This window comes from Podarcis vaucheri (assembly GCF_965113315.1).
Source record: "Podarcis vaucheri genome assembly, chromosome: 7".
In the NCBI taxonomy this organism is placed as follows: domain Eukaryota; kingdom Metazoa; phylum Chordata; class Lepidosauria; order Squamata; family Lacertidae; genus Podarcis; species Podarcis vaucheri.
This window is the reverse complement of record NC_138765.1, coordinates 75,739,093-75,756,374: the sequence shown is the minus strand read 5'-3', so window position 1 is coordinate 75,756,374 and position 17,282 is coordinate 75,739,093. Positions and strand designations below refer to the sequence as shown.

General features: G+C 46.0%; 2 long non-coding RNA genes across 2 annotated transcripts in view; one reads left to right on the top strand and one right to left on the bottom strand.

Annotated features, from left to right (window-relative positions):
- Positions 1–17,235, top strand: part of LOC309536595 — a 157,374-nt gene extending 140,139 nt beyond the window's left edge. Inside the window, exon 2 of the long non-coding RNA XR_014221659.1 lies at positions 14,373–17,235. This is a non-coding gene — a long non-coding RNA (uncharacterized lncRNA). The remainder of the gene's footprint in view (positions 1–14,372) is intronic.
- LOC309536601 lies at positions 3,164–6,362 on the bottom strand. Its single transcript, XR_014221665.1, has 2 exons — positions 3,752–6,362; positions 3,164–3,721 (listed from the first exon to the last, which is right to left on the bottom strand). It is a non-coding gene; the product is annotated as an uncharacterized lncRNA (long non-coding RNA).
- Positions 17,236–17,282: the final 47 nt, after the last annotated feature.

Below are 17,282 nucleotides of genomic sequence, written 5' to 3'. Positions count from 1 at the left end.
ATGGGGTCCTTTCCAGCACTATAATTCTGTGATTTTATGAAATATATTGAGGGGGGGGGACTGTGGTGGATTGACTGCAGTTGGTAGTGAGCCAGGAAGCCTGCTCATCATTTTTAGTTCTCCGCCATGCTCCTGAATGATGCTATGGAGCGATCTAATCTTCCCATTGAACAAAATTGATACTTTCCATCCTGCTCCAAGGCTGTAAAAACCAGTTTGCCAAGTCACCTGAGGCTAGTGAGATCAAACCTCCAGGGCAACAGTGGGGCAGAAGCAGGGCATAGGAGAGCAACCAGTGGCCTGCCTGATGTTGATGGACTACAACTCCCATCAGCCTCAGCACAAGCAGTTGATCAGGGATGACGGGAGTTGCAACCCACCAATAACATGAAGGCCGCAAATTCACCACTTCCATTTTAGAACACGGATAAGGAAGCTGTGGCCTTTCAGACATTGTTCACATCATCCTGGACTATTTATTGGCTGATGGGAGCTGGAGTCCAGCAAGGTCCGAAATATCTACAAGTTCTCGATCCCTGCTTTAAAAAGAAATAGGTTTCTCTCTCCATTTCAGGCTGTAAACATGGGCTGGTTACTCGTAGGTCTGTGTATATCCTCTTTGGAAGTTTTTTTGGAGGGAAGGGGATGTAGGGGGAAAGCCATTTGGTTGTGGGATGGTGACCATGGGGAGATGTAGCGATCAACGCAAAGCTGTGTGGGGTGACCAGAGACATTGGGTCAAACTGCTCCCATTCTGGATGGACCCGATTCAGCCACTGGCCGCCTCTGTCCCTCCGGCTTCTTTCGCGGCACATAATCTCGACTCTCCCTCTGGAGTTGGAAGGAACCAGCGTTCTCAGATGATGTCTGTGTGGCTTTGAGGGCTATCTGTAGGAGTGGCTGAAGTATAGGCTGCGGCGGTTGAGCTTTTCTGGGTTGTTGGATGCCATGTGTGAAAACTCGCGGAAGATGTCGAGATAGGTGGCGTCTCCTGTAGAAGACAGATATAGATACCGAGGATGAGCTGACCGCCCTTTCTCTTCAGCGAAATCAGCGTTAATAGGGAACAAGGAAAGATGCTGACAGCGCTGACTTCCATATATTTAAGACACATGGCTTCCTCCAAAGAATCCTGCGAACCAGGGCTTGTTTTATCCAGGTGGAACTGACTGGTACTCAGTTCTGGCTCCTCTCAGGTGGGCGCCATTGCTATTCTAATACAACGAGGGAGGCGTTCGTGGTGAGTTCTGGCACCTCTTTTTCTAGAAAAATGCCATTCCCAGCTCCCTCAAACTACAGCTCCCAATAACCTTTGAGGGAAGCCGTGTGTCTTTGATGTGCTTTCTCTAAAGGCTTATTGGCCCAACAATTTCCTAAACATTTCTTCCATTACATTTTTGAAAAGAAAATGGCAAGCATTTTACACGACAAATGGGAATCGCAACAAAGTTTTGCGGCACATTAGAATGCTTCTGTTCAGGGCTCAAGACCACCAGCCACGCCCCTTTCAGGATACTCCATTCCATCCCCATTTCAGGATACTCCGTTCCATCCCCTTTTCAGCTTTTCCTCTAGCTTGCTCGGTACTCACTGAGGTATTTGGGGCGGGAGCAGCTAACCTGTGGCCCTCCAGATGTTGTTGAACTAAAACTCCCCTCTTCCTTGAACTTGCTGTCTGCGGTCAACGGGCATTGTAGTTTCAGCAGCATCAGGAGGGCCACAGGTTAACAACCTTTTCCTTAGGGCTGGGTTGGAGAACCTCCAGCACAGAGAGCAAATGCAGCCCCTCAGGCATCTCTGCCTGGCCCTTGGGACACTCCTCAGAGGCCACACCCCTCACTGTTCCTGCTTCACACTGCAAATACAGTCGTACCTTGCTTTTCAAACGCCTTGGGAGTCGAACGTTTTGGCTCCCAAGAACCAGAAGCGATTGCTCCAGTTTTTGAACATTCTTTGGAACCCGAATGTCCAACGTGATTTCCGTGGCTTCCGATTGGCTGCAGGAGCTTCCTGCAGCCAATCGGAAGTTGTGCCTTGGTTCTTGAACGTTTTGGAAGTCGAACAGACTTCCGGAACGGATTCCGTTCGACTTCCGAGGCACAGTACATCTGTATTTATGTCCAGCTGGTGTGTGTAGACAATGCCTCTTGCATGCCTGGATGGAGAATAAAAAGTGTTATGTCCGTGTGTGTAGCAACAAGTCTGAAGTACAGAGGTAACCTTTAGCTGTGCTGCTCCACCCATTTTTGTCTCTGACCCCTCCCACCCCTGGCATGTGGCCCTCCAAAGATTGCCCAGAGGGGAATGTGGCTAATAATAATAATTTCATTATTTGTACCCCGCCATTCTGGGCGGCCTCCATCATATTCTAAAACATCGAACGTTAAAAAACTTCCCTATACAGGCGGAAAGCAGCCCCCCACCCCTGACTTAGGGGTCCCTGCAATTGCACTGATACTTTACCCTTGTATGTGGGTGGTACGTAAGCAACGTCACTCAGCGCTGAACATCGGAAATAGAGGAAGTGATACAATGAAAATATGATGGCTGCAGATTTCCAAATAATTACAAGGTGGCGCTTTTGCAGGGGGGCTCCATTCCTGGCCCCCATCTGCATCGGTGGAGCATGCATAAGCTCACCCTGCCCTGCCCCGTTATACCCTGTTCTGCCCTGTCCCATTCTGCCCCCTTCCAGGTCCAAAAGAACCCACACATGGGCAGTCACACATCAGTTGGACATGTGCAAGATGGTGGCCACCTGTATTAAAAACAAAGGATACTACTGGTACAAAGGGGGGAAAGGACAGTACATTGTCTGGGGGGGGTGCATACATGATACTTATATAAATGCAAAAAGAAATGCATGGAATATACCAGGATGCAGACAAAGAAAAAAAGAAAAAAAGAAATCTGTTTCAGGATCTGTCATGCTGCACGTACACCCTTAAGGACATTCCTGTATTTCTGGCCAGAAGCTTAGTGAACATTTAAATGGTAATTATGGGTGTGCATTTGCTCTAGAATGAAAGGGGGGAAATGGAAACGAATATGACCCTGTGCCTTTCTTTTTACTACCACTTAAGAGGACAAGTTTTTTTCCTCCTCTCTCTCTCTCTCTCTGTCAATTTGGTACAAATCATATATTCATTTGGGATTCATCTGGAGCCCTGATGGCTTTATGCTCCCCTTGTGGCCAGGACTTCTTTTCTTTTATTCCCTTTTTTTTGCAATTTTGCCTGACACACGCATTTTTGCAAGCCGATTTCCCGAATACGATTCGTTTTCATATCTCATCTTCACAAATGTGTGCATTTTCATGCACATTCCCACCTCCACCTGCCAAATATACACATTTTTGTTCACATCATTTGGTTGCCAAACTGCAGCAGAAAATCCAGGGGAATCTGGGAACGTCAAAGGATAGCTGTGCTCTGCTCTGCAAAGTGTAAATTGGGTCAGATGATCAGATCACCCCTTGGTCTCCTTGATGGTGTATATGCTTGAGCTGTCACATCACATGTGCGGTAAGGTACACGGACCACACACCACTGGATCAGCTCCAAGGTCATCTATACCAGTATTTCCATTAGTGGACAGACAGGGGCCTCTGCTTGTGTGGTGTAGTGGTTAGAGTGTCAGACTAAAACCCTGGAGACCAGGGTTCAAATCTTCATGAAGTCCCACCAAGTGACCTTGGAGCAATCACTATATCTTGGCCGACCTACTTCACAGGGCTGTTGTGAGGATAAACCAAGGAGTGGGGTAGAAGTGTGGGATATAAATGGGATAAAAGAAGCCAATAAAATTAGAGTATAAAATTCGGGGAGAGTGCAGATATCAAAGGACAGCTGTGTCCTGGCTTGCGTGTTGGGTGGTATGAGTTAGGTAGGTTTGCCCTGAAATCTGAATTGAACCAAAGCTGATCCCTGCAGTCTCTACCTGCATTAGAAACTGTGCATGGTTATCCTACATGTGATCCAGCTGTGCACTGATTTAGAGCATCTTCTGGGGCATCTTCTGAGATTCGGGCCTAGGCTAGGGTACCCTTTGGGGGCAGCCTGAAAAGCAGCTAGCTCAAGCTGGGAAAAGAGGCGCCTCTTTTCCCAGCTCGGGCTGGCAGCAGCCATGGTGTGGAGAGCAGCCTGAGCCCAAGCCCGCCCCCAAACCCAGACATTTCCTTTAAAATGTAAAAATCTGCCCAGATGGGCATGTTGGCCTCCATGGCCAGGTTTTCCTGGACGTATGGCAAGCCTATCAGTGTTGTTCTCCGGCCAAAAGTTGCCTTCCTCCCAAAACTTCCTGCTGTTCAATAAGCAGCAGGAGAAAATGGAGGCTTTAGCTTGGGAAATGATGGAGGGTTTTGTTTTGTTGTGTTTCCTCACGTTCTGATTCTCTCAGGGCTACTGAGCACACAACTGATCACCCAGTGGATAAACTTGGTATGTACTTTTCAAAGATTCTTCCAGGGTGTTATTTTCAGCAAGCTGCCAGCCTTTGACCCACTCTCCTTTTTTCTAGGAAACTGCTTGGAAGAACACAGGGAGGGAGATCTTCTGGCGACAGAAATTGATGTCAAAAAGCCAGCCCAAATGTGCAGAGAACTGGAAGCTCCTGGTTGAAGCAGATCACATCCAGGCTCCTCTCCAAACTATAGGCCAACATTTACCAACTGGTCAATTTTCTGTGCTGTGGGTTTATAACCCAAGTTTAAAGTGTCAGCCTTTAGATTTCTCTCTCTTCCTCCCTGGAGCTGGAAGCTCTGGAATATTCACATCCCAAATGCCCAAGGACCCAAGACATCTGAATTCCTATAGGCTCGGGTGTCTTGGGACCATTACATTTCCGAGGGCGCCTGGCTCCAGAAATGCTGTTTCCCAGGAACGCAATCCAAGCTGGAGAAGAATTGTGTCAGATGTGTAACCCTCTACAAAGCCAGTCATTAGGCTTCTCTCCCTCCCTCCCTGATGTTGGTATCACTGCAATATTCATATCCCAGCTGCCAGAGAATCTGAGGCATGTGGTTTCCCCCCTTGAATATCTGAGTTTCTATGGGCTCAGGTGCCGTGGGAACATTATGTTTCCCAGGGCCCGTGGCTCCTGAAATGCTATTTCTCAGGAATGCAAACTGAGCCAGAGAAGAATTGTGCCAGATTCAGCATACTAGTAAGCATTACGAATGCACTGAAGTTTTGCTCTGAACCTGGTAATTACGAGTACCTATAGCATCATTACTCTGCTTCTGCCAAAACTAGAACTGTAAGCTCTGTGATGCAAGAGTCTGCCTTGTTACCCTGCAAAGCACTTTGTATCCTGATCGTACTCTACAAAGACATCAACTGGATAATAAATAATACATGCACACATGGCTATCTGTAGCCAATAATTTCCCCTTGCCACGTTCAAGCACACCTGTGCAAAAATTCTGGTGGATAGCGGGTATCAGCCCAACAAGAGCAACTGGCAGGAATTGGCAAATCTATCCTTTTGGGTTTCTCTCTGCGTTTCATGTTTCCAAGTTCAGTTATTCATATTTCTACATTGGTGTGTCATTGGTGTTTCGTTACAAAATGTCTTCATGGAAATTTGTAAGCATTTTTGTGCGAACATCTCATAATACACATATTTTTGTGTGCAATTTTGCAAAACATACACATTTTTGCAGAACAGCTTCCTCTAATGTGATGCAGTTTCATCAATTGTTTTTACTACTATATATGGTTTCTTTCAATGCACACTTTACCTTAGTGTATGCCTTTGTGTACACAGTACTTGGCTGAAGAACTACATTGCAAAATTCAGAGACAAGCAAATTTTGAAGGTTGGTTGTGTTCTGGTTCACGTATTGTTTGCGAAAGTGCAAATCCAGTGTGCTGACCTTCAGATGCAAAATGAATCAGGTTCCCCATCCCCATCAAACAGTTACAACCAAGTTTTGATTATGTATCCCCCTTCCAAAAGCAACAGAATAATGCCAACCCTGCAGTCCTTTGGTTTGGACGAAAAATGCAGAGAAAAACATTTTTTTAAAAAAAAATAATTACATTTTGGACAGCCCTTGTACTCCATAGCAAGTTAGAATTAATGGAACTGCTGAAGGAGGAGTGAACTGCAGTTGTTATGCCACTAGGTTGACACAAGCTAACATATCTAGTCTCTGATCTAAGCCCCTGAACACATGATTTGGGTTCCTAAATCTGAACATTGGGAGCCAACATGACATAAGAAGGAGCTGTAACTCAGTGGCAGAAGGTGCAGAAGTTCAGCTTTGCATGCAGAAAGTCCCAAGTTTGATTCCTTGTATCTCCAGGTAGGGCTGTGAATGTTGTGTGTCTGAAACCCTGGTGAGCTGCTGCCATTCAACAAGATGGACCAAGATGGTCCAACAGGATTCAACAAGGTGGTCCGACTCACAGTATGAGGCAGCTTCCTATGACCCCAAGTCTCAAGGGATGGGCAGTAGTTCATTGGTAGCACATCTGCTTTGCATGAAGTCTCAGGTTCAATCCCTGACATCTCCTGGTAGGGCTGGGAATGCCCTCTGCCTGAAACTCCAATAAACTGCTGCTGATCAAGTGTAGAATAGGGGCAGCCAATGCCGATGTTGGGGACTACAAACCCCATCAGCCCCAGTCACTATTTGTTGCCCTGCTCACATTCTTAGCTTGTCAATAGCCTCCTTAAACTGAAAAGACCAGCAGTGGACATCTTATTCTGACTAAACAGGATGATTTAATTACTTCTTATGATATGGACATGGTGGGCGATAGTCAACTAAGTTTTACACACAGAAGAGCCATTGAAATTAATTGACGTAATTTAGTTGTCTTCTTCATTATTTTCTGTGGATCTACTCTGAGTAAGACTTAGTTGCTACCCACCTCAGAGAAATGAGTGTCCATGACTTCAGTCCATTAATTTGAATGGACATTAATCTTCTCTGAATAGGACTTAGTTGGCTATAACTCTATACCAGACATAGGCAAACTCGGCCCTCCAGATGTTTTCGGACTACAACTCCCATCATCCCTAGATAACAGGACCAGTGGTCAGGGATGATGGGGGTTGTAGTCCCAAAACATCTGGAGGGCCGAGTTTGCCTATGCCTGCTCTATACTTTGGTTGATTCGGAGTAGTGTCAAATATTGTGACTGAAGTCTAATGTGTGGTCTACTAAAAACCACTAGATCAGGGATGAGGAACCTGTGGCCTTCCACGTGTTCTCCTAGCCCCGCTAACCATTGGCTATGCTACCTGGGTTGATGGGAGCTGTAGTCCAAAATATATAGAGAGCAGATGGGGAACTATTGCCCTCTGGGTGTTGTGGAAATGCAACACCCATCACCCTTGACTCTTGGCTATGCTGGCTGGGGCAAATCCAGCAATGTTTGCAGGGCTACTGGTTCTCCGTCCCTGGCTTAATTAATTTTCACATGAGCTGCTGCTAAGCCAGGCATCGTTCATCCTATATTTGTGCATCTGATTTCACCCCTCCCTAAATGCAGAACTTCCTGCCAACCTAGCAGTTCGAAAGCACGTCAAAGTGCAAGTAGATAAATAGGTACCGCTCTGGCGGGAAGGTAAACGGCATTTCCGTGTGCTGCTCTGGTTCGCCAGAAGCGGCTTAGTCATGCTGACCACATGACCTGGAAGCTGTACGCTGGCTCCCTCGGCCAATAAAGCGAGATGAGCGCCACAACCCCAGAGTCAGTCACGACTAGACCTAATGGTCAGGGGTCCCTTTACCTTTTTAAATGCAGAACTTAACCCATTTATCCATAATGAAACTCATTTCGTTATGTTTTAGCTCAGTTCTCCATCCTGTCGGGATAATCTGTAGCTCAGTGGTACAGCATCTTGCTTCGCATGCAGAAGAACCCAGGTTCAACTCCCAATGGCATCTTCATTCAGGGCCAGGACTGTTCCTTGCCTGAAACCCTGAGGAGCCATTGCTAGTCAGTGTAGGCAGACCAATGATCTGATTCAGTATAAGACAGCTTTCTGTGTTCTTATGATTGTTATGTTGACCCCATGTACCATCCTAAATTAACAAGGAGAGGGAGGCAGGTGATGTGAACTCAACACTAATGGGGCTAATTCAAGGGGGTAATCTTTACCACCCACTTAAAGAGTAGCACCCACTTAAAGAGTGGGACACGAGTGGCGCTGTGGGTTAAACCATAGAGTCTAGGACTTGCCGATCAGAAGGTTGGCGGTTCGAATCCCCGCGATGGGATGAGCTTCCATTGTTCGGTCCCTGCCCCTGCCAACCTAGCAGTTCGAAAGTACTTCAAAGTGCAAGTAGATAAATAGGTACTGCTCTGGCGGGAAGGTAAACGGCGTTTCCGTGTGCTGCTCTGGTTCACCAGAAGCGGCTTAGTCATGCTGGCCACATGACCTGGAAGCTGTACGCCAGCTCCCTCAGCCAATAAAGCGAGAGGAACGCCACAACCCCAGAGTCGGCCACAACTGGACCTAATGGTCAGGGGTCCCTTTAAAGGGTAGCAAGGGGTTGTGTTTGTGTGTGAATATATTGCCCTAGATTTTTTAGGGGGTGGGGGTCCCAAAGCTCATAGAGTTAATATAGAAAACAGAAGCAAGACAACATAAATAACAAGAGGCAAAGGAAGAAGAGGTAAAAGATTTTACTCTAGATTTTTATTAACAGTGTTTCAAGAGACGGGAGAAGGAAGGGGGGGAGAGGGGGTCAATAAGACACCAGAGCAGCCGAATTTCTGTGGGGTATTCTCAGTTGTGTGTGCGTGTGTGTGTTGATGTTTTTTTCTCCCCTTTCCTGGTTAAAACCATACAAAGATAAATAACATACAGAAGTGTTTGGATTTTTCCATAGGTAGACTCAGTCGAGGCCGAGCAGGCAAAAGTGAGAAAAAACAGGAAGAGGTAATTTTCTTTTAATTAAAAAACAAACAAACAAGCCAGTGTTACAAAGATTGTACTGAAAAGCAAGCTGAAGTGTAAGAGGAATGGTTAATGTGCTGGAACGTTATTTACAGAGTGTTTCATGTCCTAGATGACTATTTCCTCTCCCCCTACCCCCATCATTTCCTGTTGATATTAGAGCCTCAACCAGCAACTTCAAGCTGTTCTCAGCAAAACCATGTGGTAGTGTTCCTCCTGGACTATACCACTTTAAGACTGGGCGGGTGGGGCGGGAACAACATTTTGAATGTTCCCCATATAGCCTCTCCCATGCACAAAGAACAGATAAATAAACAGGATAAAGTGTGGCCTCCCCCAGCCCGCATGCCATAGTTCTCCAAATGCAATACAGAGTGAAAGGTTTTGCAGATCTCACCTCCCCCACCCGCATCTCTGAAATGGTGAGATCCAGGATGGATGCCATCACATGATTTTGCTGATCACACGGCTCAGACCTGGCACAGCAAAGCAACAGCGACGTCAACCTTCTCCAATGCTGTTTAAATAGAGAGTGATCAAAGCCCCTGATGTCTTGATTTGAATATGGGTCCTAATTTTATAATGCAAAAGTTTCTTCTGGAGGAAGGAGGGGTCCAGCATTGCACAGAAGCACCCTGTGTGCTTTCTGGGTGTATATGGAGTCCTAGAAAGACCAGGGTCATATAAGGTCAACAGATGGGGGGGTCTGCACTGGAGGAGTGTGTGTCTCCTAACAACTCTCAGCATCCTTAACAAACTACAGTTCCCAGGATTCTTGTGGGCATATGCGATATGCCTATAGCTTTGCAGCTTCCAATGACTGGCAGTTTGTATTGTGAAGGTGAATATTCTGGGCTATGCTAGGGGGAATTGATGTTCTTTCCTTGCCAGTGGCTCTGAGCTTTCTAACCTTCTAGTTCTTCCATTGCTAGTGGTTGTCAAAGAGCACCCCCATGTGGTAAACACACATATTTCAAGTGGAAAATAACGTTCGCCAGAACGTTACAGTAGTTGGAGTTACTCCACTGGGAGCTGCGGGGGACCTCTTATACCCTAAAAGGGCTCTCCCGGCCCATCAGTACATCACATTCCTAAGGAAGCAGCACTCAGTATTTTACGTTCTCTTCCAATATTTGTGCTTCTCCTTTCCCCGCAACGCTCCACAAATCTTTTCCCCAGCTCACAGTACATACCTTTTCCCCAGCTACTCCAAACACCTCTACACGCCATCCACTGAACGCCAAGCCACACACGCTTGTCATGAGTGTTTGCCAGCAAGGACTTATCTAGATGTGGTGGGCTACCACTCTCACCAGCCCCCACTGATCATGGGTAGGGGTCAAGGATGGGAGTTGTAGTCCACATCTGGAGGGTACATTGGCAGCTGCCAAGCTAAGCAACTACTAACCAGAAATCCAATTTGCCTTTGGATGGCAGCAACGACACTCCATTTTGGTCTCTTTCCCCTGCCTACTCCTCGTTTGGAATTATTGTCTTCCACCTTAATATCAACCACTGGTCTCATTTGCCCAATAAGTCAGCCCCTCTAATAGTGAACCCAGGTGGCAAATGCCGACACCGGGGAAACAACATAGAGAAATGTGCAGCATGCCATAACAGTCACGTGACAGACTGCAAAGAATCCTGGGAGTCGTAGTTCTCTAAGGAAAGGAAGAAGGCCTCTAATGGAGAAACCTTAGCATCCTTTCCTAAAGCTCGCTTCTAGGGATGGATGGCTTCTCTCTATTTCTCATTTCCCCCATCTTAAATTCAGTTTGCTCATCGGTTTGCATTATTATTTTTTGAAAAAATAACCCTCACGAAAATTTGCCAGCATTTTAGGGCAAATTTCTCCTGACAGACACACTTTTTGTATGTGATTTTTCCTAATATATAATGCATTTTTGTATTTTATTTTCGTTGATGCATTTTTAGCACACTTTCTCCTAATATTCACATTTTTTCGTCGGAGAACAGCACCACAAGATTCAGAGAAGTGTGAATCGCAAAGGATAGCTGCATTTAGGTTGGCCCATTGTTTTGGGATGTGTGAATTGGGGGGTTTCTTATTCAAGCATGAGCTGAACATAATTTCTCCCTCATCTCTACTCACTTCCCAGGAGTCTTTGCAGGAGGCCAGGACCATTAAAGAGGAATTAAATTGATGCAATATTACAGTGCTGATGCACTCTCTGCCTTATTTCCACCCTCTCCCAGGGAACAATAGTCAGCTGGGGAGGGAATGTGGCTCTGAAGGAGAGTTTTGCTTTGAGTGGGAAAAGGTGCTACTTTCTTCACAAAGGCAACTTTGCAGCTGCAACTGGATTTTGTAATCCAGTGTGCAATTCAACACTTTAAAAGAGTGGAGAGAGAAGGAGATCTGACGCATTTCAAATAGGGTTATAGAGAATACAATAAAAATATTTCCATATTGGAAGGGAAAGGCCATACAAGCCAAACCTTGCAATGTTATACCTACCGTAGTTCTTTGTTGCAAAGTAACCTGGAATTATGTACATTTCCCCCTAACGTCCCTCTCTTCCAGTTCCAAACACAGTTCCAAACACACACGTCCCGTCCATGCTGTTCCAGAATCCCCATCAACCAATGGAAGAAATTTGTGAAAGTTCAATGTAAGCATATAAGAGTGCCGGATTCAGACTAAACGAGTTGAGCTCAGATGCCACTGAAATCAAATGGGGCAACTTAGCTGTAATGGCTCAAGCCCCATTGCTTTCAATGAGAACAAAGTTCAACTAACTTACAACTGCAATCCTATGCATGCTTACGCAGAAGTAAGGCCCACTATGTTAAATGGAGCTTACTCCCAGGCAAGCGAGTCTAGAATTGCAACCTTTGTCCAGATCCAGCCCAGAAACTTGCTTTAGATGTGTTTGAAAACTATCAGGCTTCTGATACTTTGTGAGCTATCTTCCAAAAACAAAGCAAAAAGGGTCGATAGAAAGCGATCTGAGCAGGGGGTGTGGAGAGGCAAATTTGCTGGATTTTCTTTTTTTAAAAAAAACAACAACTCCCTAGCAACTGTACAAAAGAAACGAAAAATCTGACGTTGAAATACAGCCGAACTGTATTGAATGAAGGTGGGGGGGGAGAGAAAGTAATTGCACACGCCCTTGGGGGCTTCCTCAGTAATAAATTAAATACTTAAACAATGTCACCCATTTTAAAAAGACAGCACAGTATTCCATAACAAAAAGAACAATAACATCTTTTTTTTAAAAAAAAAGAACCCAATACTGCTAAGTAGGAAAAGTGCACATAGCTGATTTTATACATTGAATCTTAAATGTAGGTACTAATGTATCATAAATAGATAAAACACCTTGTCAGACATGCAACCCCCTTTGCAAGCCCCTACGACCGCCACTACCTCAGGATTTAAACCGTGGCTTCCTTGTCTGCACCATCCCTGTACACTTTCCACATTTTAAAAACATGACAGTGGCCTAGAGCGCTGGTGGCAGGGAGAGGGGAGGGGGGGAACTGTACTCCACTGATCTTCAATGGGTGGGTTGGGGAGCCTCCATGGGTCACGGTGTTCTGCAGCTAAAGAGGGGTGAATTTGTCACTTTCAGTTTCTCTCTATTTCCCAAGCTTTCAGCCACGTTCTCCGCATTTCCACATCAGTTTGCAATGAAAGAAAACGGTCCTCGTGAAAATCTATCATTATTTCAGTGTGCAATTTTTTAGGGTGAAAAATTGTAGGTATACTAATACATTCCAAAGAGATAAAACACCACCTCGCCTAATATGCACATTTTTGCAAAGCAATTTTCCCAAATAGAATGCATTTTTGGGGGGTAAGTTATCACTAACATGTGCATTATTAAGCACCCTTAAGTACTGTATATGCATTTTTGGGATGGGGGGAGTACACATTACATGGTTGGGGAACTGCATTGCAAAAGCACAGATTTCAATGGCTGCGTTTCAGTTTGCATATTGTTTTGGAAAGTGGGGGAATCAGGTAGGACTGGCTTCAAACACGAGCAAAATAGAATTTCCCTCCCGTCCCAAGTTGTCGCAACAAGTACCACCTCCATACAAATATATGGTTATATGAGAAACCATTCCCCGAATGCATGTTTGGCGTAAATGCAGGTCTGAAAAGGTCTGACGATAGCTGACACACACCTTTCCTGGGGCAGCTCATGCAATCATGAAATTAATTGACACGGACAGATGTTTCTGGGGGACTTTCAATGTGGTTCGCTCCCACAAGAAGCAGTGATGGCCACCAGCCTGGATGACTTAGACAAATTCTTTTGAACTACTGTAATGTCCACAGAGTTCTTTTCGTTTCTGATCTAATAGTTGGGGGCGGCAGTGTGGTAGTGTTGTAGATAAAGACCTAAGAAGGCCAGGGGCCCATCTAATCCAGTATCCTGTTCTCACAGTGGCCAACCAGATGCCAAGCAGGATCTGAGTGCAACAACACTTTCCGCACCTAAGATTCCAGCAACTGGCGTTATGCGCAGGTATATTGTCTTCAACAATGGAGGTTCAACATAGCCATTATAGCTAGTAGCCGGTGATAGCCGTACCCTCCACAAATCTGTCTTTGACAGTCATCCAAGTTGGTGGTAACCACCGTCGGGTGGTATAATGTGAATTTGGGGTTTGACCCCCTGCTCCAGCCGTGAAGCTCAGGGGCAATTTTTTTGTGACTGACTGTATGTTATCTTGGCTTAACCTCCTTCTCAGGGTAGTTGTGGTGATAAGAACAGGATGACTCACTCAAGAGCTGTTCTACCTGGCCTTTGGTTTGGACTCAGTCTGACCCTTATGTTTCCCTCCCCTTATGGTTTTGATCTATGGGCTACTTTTAAAATGAGGGTGCATTTTAAATTGCATTTTAACCTGTATTTTAAATTGGGTCCCCCCCCCATTATGTTTTTACTGTAATTTTACTGGTGTTAGCCACCCTGAGCCCGGCTCCTGCCAGGGAGGGCGGGGTATAAATAAAATTTATTATTATTTTTCAATCCCAAGGTATGCAGACGTGAATTTCTGAGTGCAAAGATGGGATCTAAAAATGATTGGCTGATAAGGTTCAGGGCATGTTGGCTTCCCTGCTTCTACCAAGATGCAGAAGAGAAGGGTGGAATTCACTACAGTGGTGCCCCGCAAGACGAATGCCTCGCAAGACGAAAAACTCGCTAGACGAAAGGGTTTTGTGGTTTTTGAGCTGCTTCGCAAGACGAATTTCCCTATGGGCTTGCTTCGCAAGACGAAAACGTCTTGCGTTTTTTGCAAGTTTGTTTCCTTTTTCTTAACACCGTTAATACAGTTGCGACTTGACTTCGAGGAGCAACTCATAGAACGCAGTGTGGTAGCCTTTTTTGAGGTTTTTGGTGATTTTTGAAGCTTTTCCAAAACTTTTCCCACACCGTGCTTCGCAAGACGGAAAATTCGCTAGACGAAAAAACTCGCAGAACGAATTAATTTTGTCTTGCGAGGCACCACTGTATTCCTTTAAGAGGCGTGAGGGAATCACAGAACTATAGAGCTGGAAGGGACCCAACGAGTCCAGCCCCTGCAATGTAGGAATCATATTGAAAGAATCCCTGACGGATGGTCACTCAACTCCTGTTTGCAAACCTCCAAGGAATGAGAGTCTGCCACCTTCCGAGGGAGCCAATTCCACTGTTGAACAGCTCTTTCTGCCAGAAATGAGAACGACTCATTTCTACTGGGGGAGGAACGGGTATGAAAATGAGAAGAATGGGCTCCCTAATTCCCATGTGCCCATTACTATAGGTTTTACTCAGAGGTTGCTCAGAGAAGTGCATTGCAAGCACAGCATCTGAGTCAATATTGTGAGATGCGTGATTCAGCAGAGGGAGCTGGCTTGAAGAGGAGGAGGATGGGGGGAAGAAAGAAGGAAAGAGAAAAAGAGAGAGTATTTGATGTGTTCTTCATCACATCAGTCACCAGGGGTTGCGTCACGGCAGAGAGAGGCAGCTAAGCAGATTAACTGCATCCCCCAGGCTGACCTGAGGTCACAGAAGGTGAGGCAAAAGGCAGGAGAACCGTGGGGCTGATCTGAGCAGGAATGTTGTGCTGAGGTCTGGGGCATGAGGAAGAGGGTGGGGCTTCGGGGAGAGTCACATGGCTGTCAGAGAGGAAGGGCTGCAGCTCAGCGTCAATGCATCTGGCTATGTTATTCCTATGTTCCCCTGTCCTAGGGGAAGGGCTGTGGCTCAGTCGCACAGAATCTGCTTTGTGTGCATGAGGCCCCAGGTTCAATCCCTGCCATCTGCAGGTAAAGGAGGAGTGAAGGGCGAGAAGTGAAGTTACAGGGAACCAGGCAGAGGGCCTTCTCGATAGTGGTGCCTGCCCTGTGGAACGCCCTCCCATCAGATGTCAAACAACTGCACAACTTTCCAAAGAAATCTGAAGGCAGTCCTGTACTGGGAAATTGTTAATATTTGACGTTACGCTGTGTTTTTATTATGGTGAAGGCCGCCCAGAGCGGCTGGGGAAACCCATTCAGATGGGCAGGGCATAAATAAATTATTTTTATTATTATTTAAGGTGAAAGGGAGCCCTTTCTGAAACCCCAGAGAGTCTTTGCCAGTCTGATGCAGTACAAAGCAGCTTCCTAGGTTAGGCGGTAGGGGACAGAACCGCAGAGAGCAATTGGCAACCAGGAACCCATGTGGCTTTAGGGCTTGTGTGAGAGGATTTGGGTGCAAGCTTGGTGTTTGAACATCAGCCCTTGTGACTGGAAGGCAACAGAATATCTCCGGAATGGCCAGGCCTGGTGGAAAAACTGGGAACACGTATTTACCCTCCCTGTTTTTTTAAAGCCCCAATGAAAAATTGCCAGCCTTTAAGAGTGATTTTCTCCTTGCATGCAGTTCCACCTCATGTATGCACTGTGGGAAACTGCCATGCCAAATTTGTAGAAGTGCAAATTTCAAAGCACGGCTGTGTTTCGGTTCAAATTTAGGTAAGAGTCGCCTTTCAGCACAAAATCCATTGGAATTTCTCTCCCCTCACTCCAGGCTTAAAGCTCACACTTTCGCCTCCCCTGCCCCAAACCTTCCCCAAAATTCTCGAGTGAGAATTGCATGCATCTGTAGCCTTTTGCACCACCCCAAGAGACTGGTACCTTAGTAGAGATCATAGGGGAAGTGTTAGCAGATGCTAAAATCATCTGCCTCAGCTCCTTAAGCAGGTGTATATGAGACTGGCAGGGAGGAGGGCAATCGAGGCAGGAGATGGGATGGGAGACGTATCTGATGCACCAGTGGAGAGGGTGGAGAGAGAGACGACCAGCAAAATTTGCTCACTCATCCGCAAGCCACCTAACCCTTGAACAGGAGGTAATGACACTGGGAACATTGTAGATTCTTTCGCTTTGGGGAGGACAACTCCCCCTACCGCCCCGAGGCAGTGCCTGGGCCAGCCGCTGCTTCATATTTTACACATGATCGTCAAGAGAAGTTATCCTACTCCTAAGTCTAAAGTAAAATCCCGGTCTGTCTCCTGACAGAGGCCTTAAAAAAAAAACAACCCCAAGAGTTACTCGGGAGAGTAAGAACAGGTCCTGCTCCAGAAAAAAGCATAATAAATAACCTAACCCTCCCCACCACACCACACCCTGCCCCACCCCATCCCGAACACCCCGTATCCCAGAATCCAAGAAATCTGGAATTGCTGAGCCCTCTGCGGACATGCATCAGGGAGAGGAAGGATCACAGTCTTTGTAAGGGCGAGCATGCAAAGGAGAAATCCTCTTTCTCTGGAATTGTTAAGTAGGAAATCCATCATGATTTAGGAATATAAACCCACCCACCCCCTTATGTGCTCCAGTTAATTGTTGCCTCAGAAGGCTAGCTAGGAGTGACTTTACAATTCTCCCTGGGTGTGTGTGTGTGTGTGTGTTTGTCTTCCTTAAAAAAATCAAAAATCAAAAACTCATCGCCGGCGATGAGCATCTTCTTCCAAGCCTTGCCACTTTTGGCAAGTCTACAGGTGAGGACAGATGTAATATCTGAAAGGTGAAGACAGATGTACTATTTCAAGAGAAATCGTGGTGGGGGTTGTTACTCCTCTATTCGCAACAGTGGGTGCAAAGTTAGCTGTCTGTTTTTTCTCTACTCCATGACCGTCAGGAAGGTTGCACCCCTTGTGGGCCATTTAAAATAAATAAATTGAGGCACACTTTACAAAATAATAATAACAATAGTCACCCTGTACACAGAGAGTTAGCACATCAGGAAGAAGGTTGGGCTAGAAACCACACTGACATGCTAGTCTTCCTTGTGCAGGGCATTTGTTTTGATATGGAGAAAAATTCCATTACATGAGCCCCCACCTACCATCAGGAGTGGTAC